The sequence below is a fragment of the Tinamus guttatus genome, unplaced genomic scaffold (genome assembly GCF_059628265.1).
Source record: "Tinamus guttatus ecotype Peru unplaced genomic scaffold, ASM5962826v1 Tinamus_guttatus_pri_ptg000781l, whole genome shotgun sequence".
NCBI classification, from domain to species: Eukaryota; Metazoa; Chordata; class Aves; order Tinamiformes; family Tinamidae; genus Tinamus; species Tinamus guttatus.
This window is the reverse complement of record NW_028289315.1, coordinates 25,308-41,834: the sequence shown is the minus strand read 5'-3', so window position 1 is coordinate 41,834 and position 16,527 is coordinate 25,308. Positions and strand designations below refer to the sequence as shown.

The 16,527-nt window shown below is 39.1% G+C and overlaps 2 pseudogenes; both read left to right on the top strand.

Annotated features, from left to right (window-relative positions):
- Nucleotides 1-2,845: 2,845 nt before the first annotated feature.
- On the top strand, nt 2,846-3,610 carry LOC148591491 (uncharacterized; annotated as a pseudogene).
- Nucleotides 3,611-4,100: 490 nt separating this feature from the next.
- On the top strand, nt 4,101-5,581 carry LOC148591490 (uncharacterized; annotated as a pseudogene).
- Nucleotides 5,582-16,527: the final 10,946 nt, after the last annotated feature.

The following is a 16,527-nucleotide window of genomic DNA, read 5'->3' as shown; positions in this document are numbered from 1 at the left end:
TATATAGAAAAGGGTGGATTGAGGACACATAATAGAATCAGTAAGTCTAACAAATATTCATAAGTAGTAGCTTTTTGTACAATGAACTTGAAATTTGGAACCTGGGATTTTCTAAACGAACAAGAAAACCCCACAAAAGCTATTCAGAAATGCAAAAGACAACCTTTCCTGAATGAAAATGAGAGGTTTGCATTCTGGAGAGGGATTGGAATGGGTTCCAGATTTAGGTTAGCAAATCAAATACAAGATTGTCATCAAATAGTTGGTAGGAGACAACTGTGACTCATGGCTTGACATCAAGACTGTCCCAATGGATATCTGTGGAGATCCCTCATGCAACAAACTCATATATAAGCCCTGAGGAGCTGGATCTCATCAGTAGTGTTTAGTGAATTGTTTATCTGGGGAGTATCTTTATCTTCCTTTAAGCTGGAAGTTTTTATTTTTGTTCTCAGCATTTCTTTTTAGCTTGTTAATTGCCAACCCAAAACTTAAGATGCTCTTTAACAACCTGATTACCAAGCATAGCAACTGGAAAGAACTGCTAAAATCAACTCTGAACTCAATGGTCTACATCTGTAACATACATCATAAAGGAAAACACTCTAAATGACTTCTATTAAGCCAAATAATGTGGTAAAAAATAACTGGGCATTGGAGGCTAATTGCCTTGCCAAAATCTGTTACTATTTTAATAATCATATGATTTTAATACATTTTTAACTTTCATTATGATTCTTAAGTGGATTTTTTTGATACTAATCAGAAAGTATTCAAACAAATTCTTATTTTAAAATGCCTAAATTAGAAGAAAACAGCAAAGTGGAGCAACTTATTCTCTAGGAACATGTTGCAGTTCAAACGGCGTCGCGACCTGGTTCAGGGACGGCACGGCGACCACCCCCAAGCCGCTCGGACCATCAGCTCGCTGACACCAATGTGGTGGACGGCAAATGGCGTTTATTGATGGGTAACAAGGTGTTATATAGCTAGGTTTACAACGTCACATCCGTCTGCTTACATCATAAACTAAACACTATTGGCTATTAGGGGCCCTATCTTTCCGTACAGCACGATATCTTCCGGCTGCCGGACCCTAACTATCTGCAACAGGAACAGAGCGTATAAGCAAAATAAGCAATTCAACAATCTACTCTGTCTTAATTTTCTGTAGGAAAAAGCCATCAGGCTTTATCAGGAATCCCAGAGATGTGAGGTAGGAGACAACAAGTAATTGATATTAAAATTTGTTTTAGTGTTTGTTTCTGGTTAACAAACTTTTGTCTAGCTCTAATTCTTATTTGCATTGAGTATGAAGAAAAATGCAAAGTAAAACCAAACTGTGATTAATTTTAAACTATAGCTGTTAAGCAACTATTTAAATAGTCATTTAAGGATTTCAGCTTACTGAAACTATGTTGCAGCTTGGAGCGGGTCAGGAATGCCAGACAGCAACTTCATAGAAGCTGGAACTGACTTCGTTCATTTCGCGTTACGTATCACAGTATATAGCAATTCGCATAGCAACATCTCGGCAGAGCATCAGTAATTGGTTACAAGCATTAACGTGCTAACATATCATAGGTTGCTAAGCCGTATCCAAGCACCTAACCGCAATGGCCACACTGACATCTCAAGGCAGCTGTACTTCCTCAAAGTTGTCTTTTATAATGAGCCGGCCGGCCGGCTACTAAAAGCTTGCTTTTAACCCACCAGGTTGAGTGTGCAGGTGATTATTCAGATTATGGACTAACATTTTGGGGGCTCGTCCAGGATCTCAGTAATGGCCAGGCCCTCCCTGGTTGGGAAGGGCCGCCTGACTTCGCCGGGGGAACGCTTCCAGGGGGAGCGCTACCTGATGATGTTCTGGGTCCCCGGATTCCGCCTTCCCTTGGCGACCGGGTGGCACCTCACAAGCTTAAGGGAACTCCGAGGTCCAGGGGGAGCGCTACCTGATGATGTTCCAGGTCCCCGGATCTCGAAAAACCTCGAGGTAAGGTATCGTACAATTCAGGAGGTTAAGGGGCGCCCCGATTTCTGGTGTGGTGGACTGTGGGAGGTCTGACGAGACAATAACTCCCCGCCACTGGCACGCGTGGGACGCCACTGCGTTGCCCTGGGTAAAAGGTTGGAATAGGTAGGAACGTTCCGCAAGTAGTATCATGGTCATTGTTATTTGTGTCAGTTGTCATGCTAATTGTTATTTGTGTCATTTGTGTTGTGTTCCAAATCACTTTGATCCAGATGGAATCGGACAATCGAGTTCTGTTCCCGAAGGACCCCTTGATTGTTTTTTGTCAAATTTTCAAAATTTTAGGAGATGGACCCTCCTAAATTATGGGTTTAATATTAAGGCAGTTAAATTGAAAATCTTTTGTAAAAGTGAATGGCCAACTTTTGGAGTGGGTTGGCCTCCCGAGGGGTCTTTCGACCCCAACGTAGTCCAAAGAGTACTTTTTATCATTATGGGGGATCCTGGCCACCCCGATCAGATTCCTTATATCGTTCCGTGGAATGATATCCTAAAAGAACCCCCCATTTGGCTACAAATGTGTATGGTAAAATGTGGAAACGGGCACAAAGTGCTAGCAATGAGAATGGGGGGAGAGAAGCCCCCCATTCCATCTGCGCCATCCGTGCCAAAATTCCCTGTTCTCCAGGAGCTACCCGAAGATCCGATTTTACCATCCTATAGCCCCCAAGAAGCACAAAGCCCCCCTGTGGTGCCGGATCAACACGGTGGTCCTGCCCAGGATGACCCTTTATCCCCACCCACACCAGAAGGAGTCAAACTTATGGCCCGGTGGGAACTGGTGAAGCCATCTCTCCTGACTCCAGCAGCTCCATGGTATCAATTTTACTGCTAAGGCAGGTCCCTGGAGGAAGTGGGAGTGCGTCCTTCTCCACCACGGACCTGTATAACTGGAAGCAACAAAACTCTCCCTTCTTAAAAGATTGTGGAAGCATGATATCCCTTCTTAAATTTGTAATGTATATTTATCAACCCACATGGGATGATTGTCAGCAGCTCCTGCATTCTCTATTTACATTGAAAGAGAGGGAGAGAGTATTAAGAGAAGGTAGAGAATCGATACCAGGTATAGAAGACCTGACCAAACATGGTCGTAGAAACGTTCAAGATGAACGTGTGCCCCTCCAACGGCCGGAGTGGGATTACCATACAGTGGACGGGTGAAGGTCCACTGAGTTGTATCGGCAGTTTCTGATACAAGGGCTTCAAAAAAAAAAAAAAAAAAAAAAAAACAACCTACCAAACAACCTACCAGGCAGAAAACCTACTTCATTCTTGGAACGCCTGCTAGAGGCATATCAAATTTATACCCCTATTGATCCAGAGGACCCTGCAAACCAAAAAGCTATAAATCTGGCCTTTGTGTCTCAATCAATCCCAGAAAAAAAGAAACAAAAACAAGATGGGTTTGCAGGAAAAACTAGAACCGAGCTAGTAGAAATTGCTCAGAAAGTATTTGATAGTCGGGATACACCCGAGGATGCCTTGCCAAATAAAAAAAAAAAAAAAAAAATCACCAAGGCAACGATAGCAACAGTGGCAGCTTTACAAGCCACTCCACCCCATCGTCCTAGATAGGAAGTTTCCCCAAAGAAGGGAAAGAGGGGTTAATATGGGGAACCCCCCAAGACGATCCATTCTTGACCAAGATCAGTGCGTGATTTGTAAAAAGAAAGGACATTGGAAAAAGAGTGTCCTTACTAAAATGCCCCACCAAACTCGCGAGAAATTCTATTTATGAAAAAAAGAAAACAACTGACGGGGCCGGGGCTCTAACAGCCCCAAGAGCCCAGGGTAACTTTGAAGGATCGGGGGCAACCTGTGTCGTTGGTTATTGGCACCAGAGCGTCACACTCATTACTTAAAGAACCATTAGGCCCCCTGTCCCAAGAAACAACTAGGGTACAGGGTGCCACCGGATGGATGGCAGCAGTTACATAAAAGACGGAGTCCAGTATGCAGGGGCCGCAGTGGTAACACAAGAAGGCTGAGTAATATGGGCCCAATCGTTGCCGCGTGGTAGTTCAGCACAAAGAGCTGAACTCATTGCTCTGACACGAGCGCTACGATGGGCAAGAAGAAAGGTGGTAAACATCTATACTGATAGCTGGTACGTCTTTGCCACTGCCCATGTGCATGAGCAGATATACAAAGAAAGGGGACTATTAACATCAGAAGGAAAAGGCATAGAAAAATAAAGAGGAGATTTCAGCCCTACTGGAAGCTGTGTGGGCCCCCTGAGCAGTAGGCATTATCCATTGGCCAGCACACCAAAAGGGAAATAGTCCCCAGATACAGGGCAACGCTCTAGCTGATAGAGAAGCAAAACAGGTGGCTCAACAGCCAGTGGGGCCACTACAAATATTAACATTAATGCCTCAGACCCAGTGGCCTGAAACACCCCCCAAATATGCTGAAGCTGAGAAAGATTTATATAAAGGACCATCAAGGGGAAGAGGGAGATGCAAGATGGTGGTAGCTGCCAGGAGGAATACCGTGTTTACCTGAACAGATGGCAGAAACCTGACTATAAGACTTCCCCTCCAGCATGCACCTCTCCCCTAAAAAGGCACTTGAGTTGGTATGACCTCACCTCTGGACGTCAGGTCTACGTCAGAAGTTGGAGAGAATCTCTGCCCGATGTTCTATACGTGCTCAAGTGAACCCAAAAATATCCTCACCAAACCAGGGGACTAAAGAAGTGGGGGACGCACCGGGGGTTTACTGGGAACTAGACTTTACCGAGATAAAACCCGGAAAGTTAGGATATAAGTATCTGCTGGTATTCGTGGACACGTTCGGGATGGGTGGAGGCTTACCCAACAAAAGCAGAAACCGCTGCTATAACTGCGAAAAAGCTCATGCAAGAAATAATTCCTCAGTTTGGTTTACTACACAGTTAGTAGCAAAAGCCTTGGAAATCACCTGGAAATTGAGGTGTATCTACCACCCCCAGAGCTCAGGAAAGGTAGAAAGAATGAACTGCACCTTAAAGGAAACACTTACTAAATGGAATATTGATACAGGGGCTAACTGGGTCGATTTACTCCCAATGGCGCTTTTACGAGCACAGTGTACCCCATGTAAGATAGGACTATCCCCCTATGAAATACTCTGTGGGACACCCCCGCCTTTGTTGCCCAAAACCGTGAGCATTACTAACAGCTCTCCAGTGTTCCTCCAGGCATTACAAAAGGTACGAGAGCAGATACACCGAGGCTTGCGAGACCACTACGAGAGCCAGAAACCTATACAAGAGCCAGCTCACCCATACCAACCAGAGGACTTGGTGTACATCAAAAGGTTCCGAACAGCATCATTGGAACCTTGGTGGACAGGTGGACAGGGCCACACCAAGTGATACTTCACACTCCAACAGCGGTAAAGGTCGCTGGAAAAACTGCGTGGATTCATCACTCCCATGTGAAACCAACTCCTCCTCAACCGAATCCAGATTCAGATAAGTGGACTATTTCCAAGGACCCTAGTAACCCACTAAGGGTCACAATATGGAGAAAAGGAGTAGACAGATATGGGGAGCCTGGTTAATTTTAACAGTGTGTATGCAAATGTTGGGGTTAAGATATGAGCACAGTCTTTATCGCCCCATTAACTGGAAATGGGAAATTAGGGATACTGTAACGGGAAGCACAATCCAGTCAATAAGCGCTAGTGACGCCCCTGAAATAACAATTGATTTATGCAAAATAGGGATACCCATACGAAGAGCCTCGGCAACAGGAGGAACAGGGTACCAAACAGGGGGTCACGGGCAGCAGCGGCTCAGGGATGTGGTCCCCATTGTGGGGGAGGAATTACTACAGGAGGTACAATACTATGTATGTCCTGCTATAGGAAATCCTGGGTGTCAAGGGGATGGCCAGTTTCACTGTGCCCAATGGGGTTGTGAAACAGAATCCTCCCGTGGGCATCACGACCCTTTCATAAGAACAGAGCGGGGTCCGAAGGGTAAATGCAGTATACCCAAAACCTGCAAACTGATCCTTTTTAAACCCCAGTATTGGGGCCGATACAGAACAACCTGGGATACGGGCAGGACGTGGGGACTATGGCTGAATGTCCACGGGTCTGACCCAGGGGTCTCCGTAACAATACAGAAGCATTCCCCTACTTTTGAGAAAGATTGCTGGCTATGCCTAGATCCGAGTCCCCCTTACTATATAGGCATAGCTACTGAAGGAGCACCTACTCCCAGGAAGCACTCAGACAAGTGTACATGGGATCTCCCCAGATTGACCTTTGGGGATGTGCAGGGAGCAGGAATATGCTTTGTTGCAGCTTGGAGCGGGTCAGGAATGCCAGACAGCAACTTCATAGAAGCTGGAACTGACTCGATTTATTTCGCGCTACGTATCACAATATATAGCAATTAGCATAGCAACATCTCGGTAGAGCATCAGTAATTGGTTACAAGCATTAACGTGCTAACATATCATAGGTTGCTAAGCCGTATCCAAGCGCCTAACCGCAAGATTTAAAAACAGCATCTCAGTCCTAGGAACTTCCTCAAGTACAGGAGACACTTCCTTAAAAGTTGTTTACCGAAATTCAGTGATTCTGCACGTCAGCCTTTTCAGTCCAGGTTAAGGACGGTCAAAGGCACCCCCCTGTACAACGTCCCCCTACAAAACTATATAAAAGATATATTCGAAGGAGATTTCATTGCATATTTTGAGCAACTGCTCAAAATAAGCATTATCCTATGAATCTTTTTAGTTCTTAATCTTCTTTCATTACATTCAAACTTTTAGGATACAAAAATACCGTTTGAGGATAACATTAAAGAAACAGGTTGAAATAAAGCTTTTATTTCAGAAAATGTTATTCCACTGTCCTGTTTCATTTTCTCCAACTTACTGTATGCAATTGCTGTTTATTTCTCCTTCTGTAGACAACTTCCCATTTATAAATCCCAAATCTTCTTTGCTTGATTGCCAACTCATTTCCTATCTGAATGAAAACTGCCAGTTGCTTTCTTTACTAATAATTTGCTATGTTTGTTCATACTCTACTGAACTCCATGTCTTCTAGCTCGATCATAGTTTTTTACAAAGCAACACCCAACAGAGGTTCTATAGCAATTATCCAGAGGGAGAGTTTACTTACTGAAGGAAGTTCCGATTAAGGAACTATATCCCACCACAGCATAGACTTACATAACACAAAATCATCTACGCCATCAATATCACTTAAGGACTTTTAAAGCCTACTACTAGAATAAAAGGAACCATCCTGCCTTCAAACCACAAAAACAGTATTTGTGCCAAGATCAAGTGAGAAAAAACATGAAGGACAAAGGAAATCCCTTCATGGATAAAGAATTGAACTTCAAGTGATTTACTTATTCTAAAATGCTTGGTTGCTGCTAAATAGTTTGAAAGTTTTTGTAAAAAAGGCATTAAAATCAACTAAATTCTGAACTTCTAATGATTTTATACTTGATATAAGTTAGAAAATCAGAAAGTTAGCATTACATTAACACTTGTTTCTAAAATAATCATGTGCTAACAAATCCATCTTTCTGAAGACAGTTCCAGCCATCTGATATTGACAATACACCTCCTATGATAAGTCAATTATGTTTACCAGCAAAAGGCATGTGATGACCATACAAACTTGGCATTTGTGCAGAAGAGAGAAGTGGTTTTCATTGGCTATTTTATTGGATACATAAAGAATATTTAAATAATGATTGCCTTTTGGAGTTTTCATAGGCTTATTTTTATTACTTCTTATCATACAAAATTCTATGACTGAGCCTGGCCCTGCTTATTCCGTTAATACTGAGAAATATGATTTTTTTATTAATATATTTGAAATCAGGAAAAGTACCTCTGAAAATTTTGTATGATTAATATAAAAATCACAGAAAATGATTGTTTGATGGTTTGACTCATTTTTAAAGTGAATACACACTCTGCTTATAGATTCTGCAAATCCTAATGTCAACCTTGCTAAAATAGCCATGGCACCATAATCTGATTAAAATGATTGAATGGAAAATATAGAGATCTTAATTTTTAAATGAATAGCAATAATTTAAATTTGATTCCTTTTTTTTCCTATTTCATGAAATTTGCAAAGCTTAGTTAACCTATCCAAACAATAGTACAAGCTAAATTGTAGACATTGTCACTGTCAGTTGAAAGCACAGATGATTATGATTAACTATGGTATTTACCTTTATTCAAAAACCCATGCATAGAAATAGGCAGAATTTTGTCCCATGCCTATTTTAGTTATTAAACACTGTATATATTCCTATACGTTAATTTGCTTGGCTTTTAAGATTTTTAAAAGCTGTGCAAGTAAATTAGCAAAAAAAATCCCAATAATTAGAACTAATAGCATTTTGATCACCTGAATTGTGACACATGCTCTAATAACAGATTTCATATGAATAAATTTATTCATATGAATAAATTCTCCCTTACAGAGAAAGGGGCAATACAAGTTGAAGCACTGAAACTTCCAGTTGGAGATTAGGAAATATTTCTTACTTGTAAGGGTTGTGAGAGATGGGTCCAAGTCCCAGAGATGTAGTGGTACCTCCAAGCCCAGGAGACATTCAAAACTCAATAGGATCAGTACAGCCTTGACCAGGAAAGCTCAAAACACAGATTAAACTGAGTATCAGGTTGATTTAAAGTCAGGAAATCTCAATGAGACATTTAAGAAAATTAATTAAAAACAATAAAAGCTTAGCTGATTCTGTTGAAAATTAAAGCTACACTATTTTATGCCAGTCAAGTGGTTATCCCATAAACTCATCTATGGGACAAAAGGAAGACAAAACAGTATGAAAAATCAGAAGAGCTTCTAATAGATACATGCAGCTTTTGCCTCATATAAATAATATTCAAAGCTATTAGATTTTTGAATCCTGCTTCAGAAATCTGCTAAATCTGTTATCTCAGATAAACCAATTACATTTTTTTCCAGTCTCAGAAATGCTTCACTCTTTTCATTCTTAATGGCACTAACTTGCTGAATCATGGCCTGCCATGAAGTCACCCCCATTTCACGGAGCCCAAAAATCCAGAAAATAGGTGCTGCTAAATGAGCAAAATGGAGAAGTATTCAAGAAAATTATTTGCCTCTTTCCTCTATCAGCCCCAATGGCCAGACCTTTGGAAGTCTATATTAGTGTGCATTCACACTATCATTTTTATTCAATATATATGCATTTATAGATATCTATTTTTTCATGGGGTCTATCTCAAATTTCCTTTTCCAAACACCAGTATAACTATATTGACAAATAAGACTTTAAAAAATTGCCCCAGCTAGTCCTTAAAGGCTCTATTATCTCCTCCACTGATTTCTTTCCACTTGTGTTACTTGTATATTCCTTCTCATTTAAGAAAACGTGTAGTGATTTTTTTATTTACAGTTAAGCCCCCTGTGCAAAACCCATTTCTCCAAGCTATAATACTACCTTAAATCACAGAAGTACAACTAGAGCCACTCATATTTCAGCCGATATTAATATTTAAAGGATTTAGTACAAACATTGCCTGACAAAGAAAAATTATGTGTAAAAAAAATCTGAAACTTTCAATGAAACCAAAACACTTAATTACTTAAGTTTAAATGGTAAGTTCAAAATAAAAATGATCAATTTACATTTAAATATTTTGAATCAAACACTTCCTCAAGGAAGTTCAATTTCATTAAGTGAAATTTGATGATTTTTTTTAACTGCCTTGGCTGCAAGGATTTCTCCAAGGCACTTAGATCAAAGAAAATCCATACATTTCAGGGTAAACAGACCTGAATTTCCTTCTTATTTGTTACTTGAATCTATCCAAACATGCTTTCCAGCACTTCAAAGACAAACTCTTAAAAAAAATCACCATTTTGAACACTAACTGCTATTTAGCCCATTAATATGTGAAATTAAACTGAAATATGAAAATATCTGTCTATTTCAAAGGCAGGTTCCATAACTTAATAAGTAAACAGAGCTAGGCAAAAGATTATACATGTGCGCAGTTTATGGGGGGTTCAGAAAAGAATGTGTCTTTCATAGGTTTTCAGATTAGGATATACATTTGGGAAGGTAAAATCTGCTTTATTTATTGCAGGAAAGAAGGACTGAGATGGGGGAGAGTGGAATGGACATGAACTAAGGAGAGAGCCAGTACTGACAGAACAGAAGTGAAGATTCTTCTCAGGCCTATAGCCTCCTGGATCTACATGAGCAAAGACAAAAACTGAGACATAAAAGGTAGAAGACAAGTTACCTGACATTAGATGCATGTAAATGGTATAGCACACAGGTGAAAGTCTATTTTTTCATTCATCTTTTAAAATGTCCTTCTATTTTGCCTTGAAACCAAGAAAGTCTAAGATGACATCTATTTTCATACAGTTATCTTTTTAAAAATAGAGGAAAGAACAGATAAGTAATTAAAGAAATACATTATTGTTCCAGATGGGCTCGGGATTCGGCAATAATCATGCAAAATGAGGGGGCTAATTCAAGCATTTATTCAGGTGAAAACACATAAACAGAGAAGTAAAGTATGGATAGTTACTCATGAGGTAATACTTGCCAGCAGGATGCTGAGACCGAACATCCTCTCGAGTTGGTGGATTAGAGGGTTGCTGATAGGCTCCTAACTTGTTGGGCGTCCCTGTGGAGACAATGTAGGCCTCGGTGTTAGGAGTCTTGCCCCCCTCTCTCCGCACTGTCTTTTCATGCCCGGTGCATCCTGTCAGGTAGGGCCAGTACGTGCCAGCAGGCAGGCCAGGGGTGGACAAACTCCGCCTTCAGTCACATAACCTTCCCTCCTGGGTTCGCAGGCACACATACCAGTAGGGGGTCTCAGCCCTCAGTCTGAGGGTCCTGCCTTCCTCATCTTCTTCCTCCTTCTTGTGTGTGTTTGACCTTCAAAACCAGTTTAGAGGACATCTGCGGTTAAATTGGCTACAAGTCTGGTCAAGGAGCAGCCGCATTTAACTGCTTTTGGAGGAGGTCGGCTGTGAACCTGGCCGAGCAGCTGCCTCTGTGCTCCTTATCGCTCAGCCCAGGCGGCCAGACATCTTCTTTCTCAAGGTCTGGATTCTGTTTCACACAGGAGATTTTTTATGACCTTACAGATCATACAAATTTCCACCTCCTATACAATTATCTATAATGATACTTTACTCTTACCTAAGAAACAACATTTATGCAGAGCTTTGCACTGGCTTTAGCTCTAGGAACAGCCAAAGTCTGGTAAATTTGGTGGTCACAGTTAGGAAAATTCACAGAAGAGCAGTCTAAAAGGTCTACCAACATAAAGGCAGCGGTTCTGATTCAAAAATTGTGTGCATAGGAAGAATAATTTAATACATATCCTGTTCTATTCTCCCGTAGGCATCTACTATTGACCTTTCTAATAGAGAAGGTATAAGCTAAGAAGGATCTTAAGAATCTGTCCATCTTAAAATGTTCTTAAGTGCCCCAGGCAAAATATTGTTTATAAGGACTGCGAATGTTCTAAAAGGTTTTAAACTTAGCTGCTTTTTGAAATTTAAAAGCTCCCCGGACTGCTCTTTTACTTATCATGTCCTTACTTGGCTTCAGTTGTAAGACTACTTTGTCTTCCTTAAAGATTTCTAAGTTTTGATTACTATGTGAAGAATAATTAAAGCACAAAGTAAGCAAAGTCAATGCAATGATGAATGAACAACGAATACTACAAAACTGTATTACAAATTGAAACCAAACAGTTTAGCTCTACCAGCTAATTTACTTACTTTACTTTACCCTAAGGCATCAACACCATTTATCACTATTGCTGTAGTCTGACATGTTTGCTCCATCAGTGGCAACAGAAACATTTATAGAAAACAAATTAGGAACTTAAAGGAAATACATATTGAAAAGAATCAGGAAATACACAAAATATTCACAATTCAAAATTAACCAAAACACATCCAAGATTTAAAGTAGATGATAGCCATGGTCTTTGATGAAATTATATACAAGAAAAGAGATTACATAATGATACCACAACATTTTCTAGTCAAAGAAAGTGCAGTAATATTTCTAAAGGGCCTCACATACAGCAAGTTAAATACATACATAGTTACAAATTTAAGAGGACTAGTGAGAGTAAGTCAGTAAGGGCAGTAATAGAGAGTGGAGACCTTGCCATTAGAAAACAGATTTTACAAGAGTTCCCCCCACACCCCTGCCAAATTACTTTTAAAATATTTAAAATGTTTTTCCTGATTTCTTCCATGAACATGCACATTTCTGTATTAGGGCAGCCTGCTGTTAGTTTTTCATCACTTTAATGGCTTATTGAACTTAGGATATAGATTTTATATGGGCTAAATAGTCACCGTGAGAAAACATATGGATCTGTTGTTAATGACTCTGAAATTACTGCAGCCAGGTAAACAATATTTTATTTGCAGTGACAAAGAAGTCTCACAGTTTACCTCCAAGCTCTTCCATGAAGCTCCTACGTTTCTTCCTTCCTATCCTATTTCCGATATTCAGAAGATGGAACCAGAGCCTTGGAAACTATTCTTCTCTTGTATTATGCTATGATCCTACAACATTTAATTGAAACAAATAGTAGCATTTCACTACTGTACTTTCGATCAGTGGTCAATAACCACCAGATTCCTAGTTCTATAAAGTGTGGCCTATCTCCACAAACAAATAAATCAAATGCTGGGGAACATAGGCATCTCTGTTTTGCAGATATGAAGATTTAATAATCAAAGTTGATCTCCTCGTGACAGTCTAGTGCTCTAGCCATCTATATCCTTTACACAGACAGGAAGAAACAGTTGCTACCATTTGAAAAGCAGGAGGAAACACAAGTTTCAGAGAGCGCTTCAAAAGGAACCTATGAATATTTAGTTTGGATATTAGTAACACAAAACAAGTATTTACATATTATTAGTTATGATTTGAAAGGGAAAACCTTGAGGTTGGAACATACCTACAAAAGTTTCAACTTAAAAACTGGGGTTTGGGAATAACTGCCTAGAACTATTATAGCAGTTATATTATCTCTGCAGTTTATTGCATATGGAACAGCTCAGGGGACCTATTGCATAATCAGCATAAAGACTTCATTTGCTTGTTTTCTCCCTACAATAACTTTCAACAAAACTAAGTAAGTTCAGCTGAAGTTGAATATTTTTGTTCTTTGCATATAGATGTATGCATAACCAATATTATAAATTAAAACTAATGGAAGAAATCAAGCCTTTCTCTTCATTTTAAATTTACTTGCTCAAGTTGGTTTAATATAATTCTATAGTTTCCTTCCTTCATCAGTCTTTTTTTAACCCTAATATATTACCCTGAACATATATTACTACTAAAGTTGTAGATAGCTATTATAACTATACTATACACACACACACACACACACACACTATATAGCTATGTAAGTATAACCATTTCTTGGTAGCCCCCTTCCTGAACCTTCCCATTTGCTAAAGCTACCTAATTACAGCCTATTAAAAAGCAATATATGGTATACATTTTGCAGCACAGTAATATTAGTAAAAAACACATTTTAACCTATATGTTAAGGTTTTGTACATCTAGAATTATATTTGTTATTTTCTGCAAAAAGTCACACTATTTTACCACGCAAACTCAACTCTTTTCTGTCATATCAAGGTTCTTGGAGTGAAGGAGGAAAATCTGTCTTACTGACATCATTAATTCTTCTCCCTCATTTAAGATAAATTTCTAACTACCCTTAAACAATTTCTTCCTACCTTCAGTGATGCAGAATATATCAGTCTGTATTAATATCCAGCAAACTGCTATCATATCATATTACTTAACTGGCTCACTTGCCTATTAGATCATAGCTACTCTTTCTAGTCAAGATACAGCTTGGGACATAATGAACCAAAAAAACTCATTATTTTAAGTAATTATCCACTTTTTTATCACATTTTTTCCTGTATTATGGACTTACTGGAATTTATGGACTCCTAGATTTACATGTGACCTTATTGACATAATTACTAGAATTTCATTTGGCACCTCATTATCATGACCACATAATATCATGACCACAACAAATCCACCCATTGTAAATCTACAAAGGCTCTTCATATTCCCTTTTAATAACAAAACAGTCGCTACAGTTTTTCTAGGTAAGAGGATATATCTGTAAATGAACATAGTTTCAATATGTCTAGTTTCATAAGGTGGTCTTAACTTTTCCATGTTTCTGAAAATGTAGAAACATCAGCAAAATTGATGAATGCAAGTATTCAAAAAGCATTTCTAAACAAACTTTCTCATTGAAAATAATCCCTACCAAATTCACACCTCATGTCCTTTCACAGCATGTAGGCATAGAGCTGTGTAATTGATGCTATGCTATAACTGGCTATTTCACTGTGATGCTGGAGACCCTGAGCCCAGCACCTCCCCGGCACTGGGCTGATGAACAGGACCGTGCCTTTCAGCCTAGACAGAGCAGCCAGCCACAGGGGCTTTCCAAGGATTGGCTCTGCTGCCCATCATAGTTTTCCCGATGCTGCCCTCCACCAGCTCTAGGCAAAAGGCAGCACATACAGTTTCCTATACTGTCAGTTCTTGTGTTTTATTTCACTTTACAGTTTAATTGCTACTAGACATTTCTCAGTCCTGCGTCATGACCAAATTTTAGGTGAACAGTTAAATTCACTTTTCTATATTAGTTTTACTTTAATTTTCCTTCATTATTAAAAATAATTTTGCATCAACTTAAGTAAGAGTGATGTAAACATTCAGTGAAATGAAAAATAGAGACTCCATCCCTGCTGTTTCAATGTATATTTTCCCATGGCAGTTTTCGAATTCAGTTTACATTTTGTCAAAAAAAACAAACAAAAAAAACTGCACACTCTATCTTCTGCTGCACAAGCTGCACAACCCTCTATCTTCTCACTTGCCACCTGATTTGAATTAAAATGATATAATACATTTCCAGTGCAGTAAAATATCTCAGGTCACTCTTGAACAGTACAGTTTAAAAGTATGTTTTATTTCCTGCCTGCCACAGAGATTTGCAAGACTTTATTCAAAATCTGAAGAACAGATGTTTCTGGCAACATTAGTGCAGTTATTTTACTACTATACTACTCTCCCTGCCACCACAACCCTCAAAAAAAAAAAAAAAAGGACAAGGTGTTACAGCATTCAGATCTAATAAAAGTGTGAGGCAAGTAGTAGTCTATTAAGTCCAAAACAGTGATCCTGAAACGACTGCAGTTCCCATAAGCATTCAGAACATCTATTCTCCTAAGGCTGGAATTCACAACTTCTGAGCTGTCTCTCATGGTGCATGGTCAAAACCATCCAATCCTGACCTGGGTGAACAGTTTAATGCCTAGTTCAGGAATAAGTTTTCAAACAGAAAATGGAGACTCCCCTTCAAAGTGCATAGATGAATGCTAAGACAAGACTAAGGATCCTTCTACTGCTTAGGAAGACTCAAATCCTCTTCCTCTTTGTCTTAAGTGATAGCAATTATAGATAGTCACAGTCTGCATTTTTATTATACTTCCCTTTCTTCCTTCCTTAGGCCACTACAGAGGAAAACAAAAACACAATAACAACAAAGAAAGGCACAGGAGAGAGGGGGGCAGGGGGAGGGAAGGGCTTTACTCCACCTTTTTCAGTCTTCACAGGATTCACTGGGGAATACAAGGATCACAATTAATAGTCCAAGGGTTACAACTTAAAAGTATTATTGGATAAAATAACAAAGCTGAAATTTCACAGTGAATTCAAACACTAAAACCTGTGAAATTCATAGACAAAAAAACAGTACAAGTCAACATCAAATCATTACAAAGTTTGATATCATTGCACCTGAAATCTCCCATCAGAAACCAGAGCTCCAATATACAGAAAACTTAAAAGAATTAAAATGTGAATAAACACTCTGCTCATATAAAATCTTACGCTCCATAGACTTAGACATTATGTTGATTTATACTAGATTTATCCTATACTAGAACTTCCTATCATCTAGTAAGTCTATTTTCAGGTGAATGAGTCATCTGATTGCTTCTTATTCTTTCCTTTTGGAAAAGTCTGAAAGATTCAAAGTCATTGAATCATTCACTTAGGAAATAAATTATAAATGCAGCACATAACACTTAACAGTAAAGCACAATGTGATAAAAAAGCATAATTTATTGCAGTCCTAAGGGGCAACAAGAGCTTTTTTAATTCTATACCACTTCTTGCTCAGATTGAGCAGTGCATTTCAGTGCATAATCTCTTTTCATTATACCCATCAAAATGAAGAAGAAGAACCTGAGAAAAATGTTGTATCTGCATTTAAGAAATACTACCATCCACATTTTGAGACCTACTTTAGAATTTTCCTTCATTTTGAAAGTTACATGTTTAGAAGACTCATAGAACAGAAGACTGGATAAAAAATTGTCTAAGCGGTTGTTCTGTAAAATACAGTAGCCATAGGGTTATCAGGTTACTGAGA